Source organism: Acomys russatus, chromosome 2, assembly GCF_903995435.1.
Source record: "Acomys russatus chromosome 2, mAcoRus1.1, whole genome shotgun sequence".
Lineage (NCBI taxonomy): Eukaryota > Metazoa > Chordata > Mammalia > Rodentia > Muridae > Acomys > Acomys russatus.
The window spans coordinates 39,855,751-39,865,631 of NC_067138.1; positions in this window are offsets into that span (position 1 = coordinate 39,855,751).

Sequence of the window (9,881 nt, forward strand, 5' to 3'; positions counted from 1 at the left end):
TAAACTGCTGTTTTATGTCATATCCTGTGTGTACTCTCTGATTAAATTTAATGTACTGAGTATCCTGGTGTCTAGTTTGCATACTTCCTGGACTTTCTATGTAGAACTGTTCATGTCCACCAAGATATCTGCTGCCTCTGAAAATATTTTTTTCTAGCTATAACTACTCTATTTTTTACTATGTAATTGAATTTTAATGTAAGAGTCATAGCAACCTGATTATTGAATGTTATTTCATCAAAACCTGTGGATTCTGTGGATTCTATATTTCATATTGAGATTAGCATTCAAAATAGCTTTATTTCTATCTGCAGGGTTTCAGATGAGTTGAAGATAGAATCAGAAGAGAAATAGTATTGTACTCATTTATCTAATCAAGCAAATGATATTCTAGAACCTTCACTGACCCACATGTAACTCAATTTAATGTATGTTTTAACTAGTCTAGCTTATACTGGTTATTGGTGACAGATGATTAATGACCTTAGCTATTTTTATTGTGAAGCAAGGAACAATGACAGAATCTGGGAAATTTATAGCTATCAATAAAGAGTTAATGGAAGTCTAGGTCAGCTTTAATATTCCCATTAAGCACTTCTCCCCCCCCCCCCCCCGACTCATAAACAACAACAAGTATGGACTCTTTCCCTCAAGAATGAATAGAAAAGGGATCTGCCACAAAACAAAAAAATAACAGCTCACCATAGCCCAGGACAGGAAGGAGTGAGGCACTGGCTTTGCTGCAGCATGTATTTGGAAGCAGTGACATTAGACTACTACTACTACAACCGAACCCCTAAGAGTGAAGAAAAGTACACTTGTTTCTCCCCCAAAGTGTTCGGTGGCATGCAACCCATTATCAGGTAGGGTAGAGGTGTAGATGCCCCTCATCATTATAGCCCAGGAGCTCCAATACAAACTTTGCTCAGTGTACGACTGCAGACTTAGAGGGATGAGGAATTTTAACATTAGCCAACAAACAAATCCTAGAAGATCCAGATAATTTATTTTTCCTCAAAGTGGTTTAACCACATTTTTTTCATGCAAGACCTAAAAAGAAACAGGAACTTACAAAAACGTTTTAAATTGCATTCATAGCAAAATGTCTATTGAACAAAGTAGACGTTAAAATGGTACCAAGTTTGGCATTCTTACGGTAATGGTAGTACAAAGCCCATAATAGAAAATATGATTGTGGTCGTTCTTTTGATGTTGATTTTACGTTGGGAGGATGTTTTTCTTCATTCATCTGTTTATTTTTGAGACAGGGTCTCATCATGTATTGGCCTTGAACTCTTAACCTTCTTGCCTTAGCCACCCTAGTGAAAGAGTTACAGATGTGTGCCACAATACCCAACACTGCTAGTAGCATTTAAAAGACCCCTGCAGTGATGACAACAACAATAATCATAACTTGAGTAGCAGAATTATTATCATCATGGTATCCGGAACACTGTCAAAATTCTTATACTGTAGTAAGTCAACAGATCCTCTTCTTGAGCAGAGAACAGAAAGAACAATAAAAAGAATATAAATCTAGAACCGGGAATATAAATATAAGACCACTGGTAAAACGTCTGCCTCAAAAGCTTAAACAAAATACTTTTCAAGTTTAGTTCCTGCCTAAATATAAATTGTATGCAGATAATAATGAGAATGTATCTAATAGTTTTTAGCCATTTAGGGAGAAAATTGGAAAACCATACATCTATAAATAAGTTAAGAGCATCTGTACACAGACACACACACACACTCACACACACCACTAAGAGTGAAAAGAATTGTAACACAAGTAACTGACAAAAGCAGATAACCAAAATACACATTATTTCTAAATATCAACTCTAAAACATAATACAGTTAGAAATATATAAGAAAGCTGAGTTTGTATTCCACAAGAGGACCTTTCAAAATCCAGTAAACATAAAAAATAACCAATTTTTTTGTTAATCATAAGAAACACAAACTTTAAAAATGGAATCCTGCCACTTGCTCCTGAGAAGGTTGATGGGGCTGTAATATGGTGGGAATTTCCCCGATGATGTAATAGAAGCGTAAACCGTTTGGCAGTGTCAACTAGATTTGAACATACCCCACTAAATTTCCATTCCATACAGCTGGAGCAATTTCACACCAACATAATATCCACCTACTGGACAAACATATATATTGTCACCTGACAGACATGTTCACAACAGCGCTGCATTGAGGAGGGACTGAAACTAGAAGCACCTGAGACATCCAACAGCAGAACTGACAAAGTGTGATTCATACACACTCCATACACTCAGAGGAATGTTACAGACCAAGAGGCTTCTACACAGGGAAAAGGGCCAGAAATAGAGCAGCACAGATGGAGTTGTATGTTTCAAAGGCAGCTTAAAGATTGTATTAAATCTCAAGATAAGTGGTTAGTCCCAAAGAGGAGGTCGCAATTACTGACGAGGGATAAGGGTGTGGTTTCCGGATTCTTGGCAACATTCTATTGCAGAATATTATGTGTGTGTTGATTTTGTGATGATTCCTTGTTTATATTCTTCTTAAATTAAAACATTTATAAAAATGGGCTTTTTCCATTTTAAGAATTTTATAAGTATAGTTTAGACCCTGTCATTATCTTTAAGTTATGAACTCATGAGGTGTCTACTGGGATCATAGGTGTGACCTTGACTGTGTGACCTGTGGTATGACCCACATAACTTCCCTGGGCCTTTGGCGGTAGCCTCCTCTGTAGAGCAAAGAGCCTAAGGGTGTTGTCTAGGTCTTCTCCTGCTGCACCGTTCTATTACTCAAAGTCACTCACGCTCTATGTCAGGTTCCACAAAAAAAAAAAAAAAAAAAAAAAAAAAAATCTGGAAACAATGACTGTCACTCTATTGTAAGACAGAAAGATTTTCACATGGCAATTATGAGTGACACTGCTACCAATAATCCCACTTTACTGGACAGCATTAATGTTTCCATCGGTGCAGTACAAAGATTTGTACCACAAGTGCCAAGGAGAGTGGCTGTAATAATTCTTAAGGCAACACACTGATGTAGTTACAGCCCAAGGATGGCCAGTCTAAGTAGATAGTTTTCTCTCTTTCACACTCAGAGATCTCATAGTAGGGGAAATCTCCATGATCTCTTTGGATTTCTTCTGCCATGCCTTGGCCCTTTGTCCATCTCTCATAATAACATGCAATAATTAGGAAACTCTGTGATTAAAAAAGAAGTGTACAAGATCATACAAATCATATTTTTTAAATACCTCACTATGGACAAGTAGAACACAAAATTCTCAAGAACAGAAATTTAATCAAACTCTTATGCTAGCCAAGAACTCTATCACTGAGCCAAACCACTAAACACATTTTAAATGAACTATGATGTTTCTTTTATTTATTTATTTATTTATTTATTTATTTATTTATTTATTTATTTATTGAGTATACAGTGTTTTGCTTGCTTGTGTGCCTGCACATGAGAAGAGGGCACCAGATCTTATTATAGATGGTCGTGAGCCACCATGTGGTTGCTGGGAATTGAACTCAGGACCTTTGGAAGAGCAGGCAGTGCTCTTAACCTCTGAGCCATCTCTTATCAAGTAGGTAAATCCTTTTGGTTGATAATGGGCATTTCACTGCGCTGAGGTAATTAATTTAATCTATGCACATGTTTTGGAACAAATGTGTGTGATTGTTTTCTTATGCCTAAGCTTCCTAACCTTTGATCAATACGGAGAGATTAAAGAGGCAGTGCAGATGGTAAAATAATTACCACAGCATCAAAAGGACCTTAGCTCTATCTCCAGCCCCTACATAACAAGCAAAGTTTGATGCTGTGCCCCTGTTATCTAGCATGGAGAAGCAGAGACAGGCAGGTCTCTGCAGTTGCTGCACAGACAGTCTAGATTAAAAGAAACACCAGATCCAGGTGAGAGACTCTGTCTCCAAACCAAGGTGGATGACTCCTAAGGAATAATGATATTTGAGGCTGCCCTGTGACCTCCAAAAACACACATGCATACATGATGTACAGCCATGCCAGGGCACATGATCACACACACGCCATGAGGAACATACGCCATGAGGAACACGTCAAATTCTGAAAAGAATTTATCTATTAAAAAGGTTCCGTTTTATTTATAGTAGTAGAAAAGAGGGGTTGTTACATGATCACAGTTATATGTGTAATATAACAGAGGTGAACACAGAGTAACTGGTGGTTTTCAGACATTGGAACAGGGTGCAAAAAGATAGGGAGCTGATCATAGGATTTCATATGGACAGGGACAATATTTTAAGATCTACTGCACAACAAAATAACTACTGTCAATGGCAACCCATAGTTCACTTCAAAATCGAAAAGTAAAAGTCAAAAGTCTTACCATAAATATTAGTAATCCAGACAACAGATGTTTGTTTGCTGGGTTTAAACAATTTCACACTGTACAAATATATCAAGATATCAAATTATTGGCCAGGCTGCAGTGGCACACACGTTTAATCCCAGCAGTCAGGAGGCAAATGCAAGCTGATCCCTATGAAATCAAGACCAGTTTGGTCTACGGAGCAAGTTTGAGGACAGCCAGGGATACAGAGAGAAACCCTATCTCAAAAAATAAAGATATCAAATTATCTCCCATAAATATATCCTATTATGATTTGTCAATCAAAATATTAATTATTTAAAAGCCCATTACCTAAGGGAGAACCATCAAGCATCCTGAGTGAAAAATTATTTTAATTACAAAAGAAACTAGTGCTAAGAATTAATAAATTAATACAGTTAAACCACAGAATACGTATCATATTTATATATTTTTTAAAAGTATCAAAAAAAAAAAAAAAAAAACAACAACAACAACCCAGGATCTGAATATTATGCTGTCACTGGCTGGATTTAAGACCTTGCCACTCAGAAAGCCTAAAGAGTTGGGAAACCCAGAAATCTAAGCCAACATGGTCATCATACCTAGTTCCAAGACAGCCAGAGCTACATAGTAAAATTCTGTCTAAAAAAAGCAAAATAACAACCAAAAGATGGTAAAGACTTGAGAACAAGTTGCTGGGATACAGGACGAAGAATGATCTGGGGACTGGAAATATGGTAAATGGTTTGTGTAACAGGCTAGAAGCCCTTGTTCGGTCCCAGCATGGTAAACATTGAGCATGGTGTGCCTCCCTGTACTATAGAGGTGAACATAGGAAGATCAGGTTTGAGGTCTTCCTTGGCTACATAGCAAGTTGAGGTTTCAAGCTCTTTTTCCCTACACAAATGGCCGAGGGCAGGCTTACGTTAGGGAAGAACTTATGATGCTCTGGAAGGAGAACCGTAGAACCTAACAGCTGGCTATCTGTCAATCATGATGTTTTGGTGAAAGAAATTAGGTCATTATGGAGGAAGCCACTCTCTTATTAATGTCTCAGACCAATTTTCATAAATAATTAACAGGACTACCTACAGAATTGAGTGGAAATATTACCCAAAGGCTAAGTTAGAAACAGGCTGATTCTCAAGGTTAGTGATTGTTGTGTGTGCATCTATATGTGTATGCAAATGTATATGTGTGCTTGTGCACGTGAAAGGCTGAAGTCAATGTTGGGTGTTTTCTTCAGTTGCTCTTAACCCTATTTTCTGAGCTAGGGTCTCTCATTGAGCCTAGAGCTCACCAAATGTCTAGTCTGGCTGGCCAGCAAAATCCAGGTATCCTCCAGTCTCTACCACCCGAGTGCTGGGATTATAGACCCATGCTGTTATATTTAGCTTTTAGGGGTAGAGGTGGGGGCACTGGAGGGCCAAACTCATGTTCTCACAGTTGCATGCCAGACACTTTACAAACTGACCCATCTCACTAGGCCCCTATTTCAGAGATTTTTAAAGTCAAAAGAAGCCAAGTAAAACTGTAGAGTTTACATTTTTCCTAGGTAATAATATAATCTGAAGGATTTTTAAAAAATTTTTTATTAATTTATTCTTGTTACATCTCAATGTTTATCCCATCCCTTGTATCCTCCCATTCTTCCCTCCCTCCTATTTTCCCATTATTCCCCTCCCCTATGACTGTTCCTGAGGGGGATTACCTCCCCCTGTATATGCTCATAGGGTATCAAGTCTCTTCTTGGTAACCTGCTGTCCTTCCTCTGAGTGCCACCAGGTCTCCCCCTCCAGGGGACATGGTCAAATGTGAGGCACCAGAGTACATGAGAAAGTCATATCCCACTCTCCACTCAACTGTGGAGAATGTTCTGACCATTGGCTAGATCTGTGTAGGGGTTCTGAAGGATTTTTTAAAGTAAGGTAATTAAGAAAACATTGGAGAAATATTTTGTAAATCATAAAATGGAAAACAACATCCATTTAACAAAAATAGGGATAAGAATATATTGATAGAATTAATAGGAAGAGTGAGCTTTGACTATGTGCATTTGGTTAATGATGGGAAGAAGAAAGAGGGTGTGGAATAGACTGAAGATAAATAATCATTTGCAGAAGAAGTTCAACATATTTGGAGTATGTTTTTTAAAAAGTGTATTCTAAGGGGAAAAAGATAATTGTTAGGGGAAGTTAGCTATAGAGTAGGAGCCGAAGTAGACTTTTGGGTAAATTACATTGTTTTATAAAAAACTAACTAAAAAGGAAAAGGCCAAGAGCAAACATTTTCAAGCATTAACAAGATTTCTTTTTCTATTCTTAAGTGTTCTTACTCTTTCTATGATAATCATGTCTTTAGAACAAACAAGTACCATCTTGTATCAAAGATACTGGACAGTAGGGGTGAAGGCTCTCAGTAGGCACCTGCTCAACATGTCCATCTTCAATGAGTTGCATAGGTGATGTTATAAGGAATGGGGCTGTCAGTTTCTGGAAAATAACATATAGTCTTGGCAACAGCCTGGGTTGTATGGGGATCCCCAGGGCACTCTGTGGCCAACAACTCTATTAGATATAAACCAATCTCAGTACTGGAAGCTTTGTTTAGTGACAGGAAATAGCCAGTTGTGACCCTGTCTCCCTATCCAACTTTAAGTTCTTTCTCAAAGAACTTATTTGGTGATTTCATTCAGCTAGAACTCTCAAAGGAGAAACCTAAACACCAAGCCAGCCCCAAACCCTTCACTTACAATGGTATACGGCCTACAAGATACGCTGAGTAATGATGCCAAAAAGCTTGTTGGGGTAATGAACCAATAACTCATTTGACTTAAGGGTCACTCAGCAAGATAGAACCCATACGTGGCACTGCTTGGATGATAAGAATCTGAGATTAGATAGCCCAGAGACCAAGGGTAAAACCAAATAATACTGGTGTAAGTACAACAAAAATGTAGTGATAAAATGGTTCCCAATGATAATTCAGCTATACTCATAAGTCAGTTCCTCGTTCAGCTATCATTAGAGAAGCCTCCTTCTGCAGCAGATGGGAACAAATGAGACGCACATCCAGACATCACACAGAGAGACCTTGAAACACATAACCCCAAATAGAATGTGTCCATTAAATCCTTTCATCAGAGCTCAGAGAACGCCAACCAAGAGGAGGTGGAAAAAGGATAAGAGCTACAGGGAATGGAGGACACCAGGAAAACAAGGCCTTCTAAATCAATGTCAGCAAAGCTCATATGAACTCGGAGACTGAAACAGCATGCACAGGCCTACACTAGGTCCTTTGCTTAAACATTATGGCTCCTGAAAGCTTAGTGTTTTTATGTGGTTCCTAAGAGAGCGAAAGAATCTCGTGCCTTGTCATGGGCTCTTTTCCTTCAGTTGGCTTATCTTGTTCAACATCAATGTGATAATTGTTTCATCTAATTGTATTTTATTGTTATATATTTCTTAAAAGAATCAGTGAGTGAGTGAGTGAGTGAGTTGTTGAGTGAATGCAAACCTAGCCACTAGAGTAATAGTTAGCAACTGAACTGTCACTTATACCTGTTGGGAGAGGGAGAATTAGTTTTTTCCAGTAGTTTTTTCCATTGGGTACACCAACCACTGCAGGGCAAAGCCTCATTCGTGTTTAGTAGTTTATCAACATAAAATGAACTCTATATTCTCTTGTTTTGTTTTTTGAACTCTACGGTTTTTTAGTGTGTGGTTTTGTTTTGTTTTTGTTCTTGCTTTTTTTTTTTTTTTTTTTCTGGTGTTTTATTTTTCTTTTGGGCCATGGATTTATTTCGTTTTCTTGGCTTTGGGGGATTTTGTTGTATTGGGTTTTTGTTTTTTTGTTTTGTTTTGTTTTGTGAAAGAACTTAAAGTTGAAGGGGTAGAGAGCGGATCTAGAGGAATTTAGAGGGGCAGCATATGATGAAAATATATTTAAAGTTAAACTTGTTTTAAATAATAAAAATAAGATTAAAAATTAAAAAGAAAATGGAAGTGAACCAAAAAGAAAATCGTGAGGCCAAATATTCTTATCCATGTGTTTTGCATTCTTAAAAGCTTTAGTTCATCTCACTTCACCCCATAACTCCATGAAGAAGATATCATAATCTAGTATTTTGTTGATGAAAAAAAAAGGGGGCAAAGAAACGGCTGAGAGCACATTCTGCTCTTGTAAAGGACTCGTTTACCCACATGGGAGGTGGGCAGCTCTCAATCACCTGTGAAGTATTAACTCCAAAGCTGGTGTTTCTGCTGGCCTCTGTGTGCACCCACACACGTGTACAGACACACAGACTTAAGTAATTTGTTTTAAAGGAAATACATGACAAAACCTCTACAAGATTATATAAACTGCTGAAACTTTTTTCAATGCTTGGAGAAGTACTGATCATTTTAAAGCAGAGGATGAGCATAAGTGAGAAGAAAGTAGAGACTAATGTTAGGGGAAGCAGGGTTAGCTATTGGTACTAAAAAGCACCTACGGGAAAGTATTAATTAGCCTCTTAGAGAAGCCCAGCACGCGTCAGTGTAACAGCTACTGTCAAGGGCCTTATTCAAACCCAAACGATGACCCTGTGCATATGTTTATTGAACAATAAGCATCATTTATGGACATAATTGTCAATGTGTAGAGTTCCCATACAAGTTTAACATATAACGAGCAGAAATTCTAGACTCTTCCATAGGTCTGTTCAATGAAGTAAGATAAAAGCAGCTTCCTTTGCAGCAAGGACGACAATGGAGGCTGTACGTCCAGTAAAGACGCTGTAAGTGGTTGCTATGAAAGAAAATGTACTGTCTAATAACACAGGTTCAAAACTCTAAGTCTCCAGGCTGAAAGCTGTGGCTTTACTTTCATCTGACGTTCAAGATTACAAGATTATAGCCCAAATTTAAAAAGTGTGTGTATATATATATATACATACTTCGTAGCCTTCATTACTCTTCTCTACTTTTGCTTTGAATCTCTGAATGCTACCTCATATTACTACGTATGCCAACCTTACATGCAAATTAATTCTTGCCCACATCCCCTGTGATGACTCAGATACTTATTTTAGAACTCCATCATTCTGGCTAGCTCCTTGCAAGAGCCAAGGACTATTTGTTATTTTTTATCAACTACAATACAATATCTGGCATAATACACAGTCTCCTAGGGTTGAATTAATACAGAGCTATGAAGAAGACAATGCACGAGTCTAAGTGAAAATGGCACATACTGAGAAGGCAGGTTCTGTGATCAGTGTGGCTCCTCTCCTCTCTAGGCCTCAATGCCACAGGCGCAGTGTAATGTATGTCCCACAGGCTACCTGCAGTGTTGCTTCTTCTGCCTCACCAGATCACAGAAGCCTTTTTCCATCCTCTGCATTTCTACACACATTCCAGTACTATCTTAGCATACAACATACCCCATCCAGGGAGCTAAAGGCAGCGAATGGTTGCTGGGGGAGGGGCTCATATTTCTCAGTGCTACAGCCATTGGTAAGGGTCTGTGACTGAAGCAAATAATC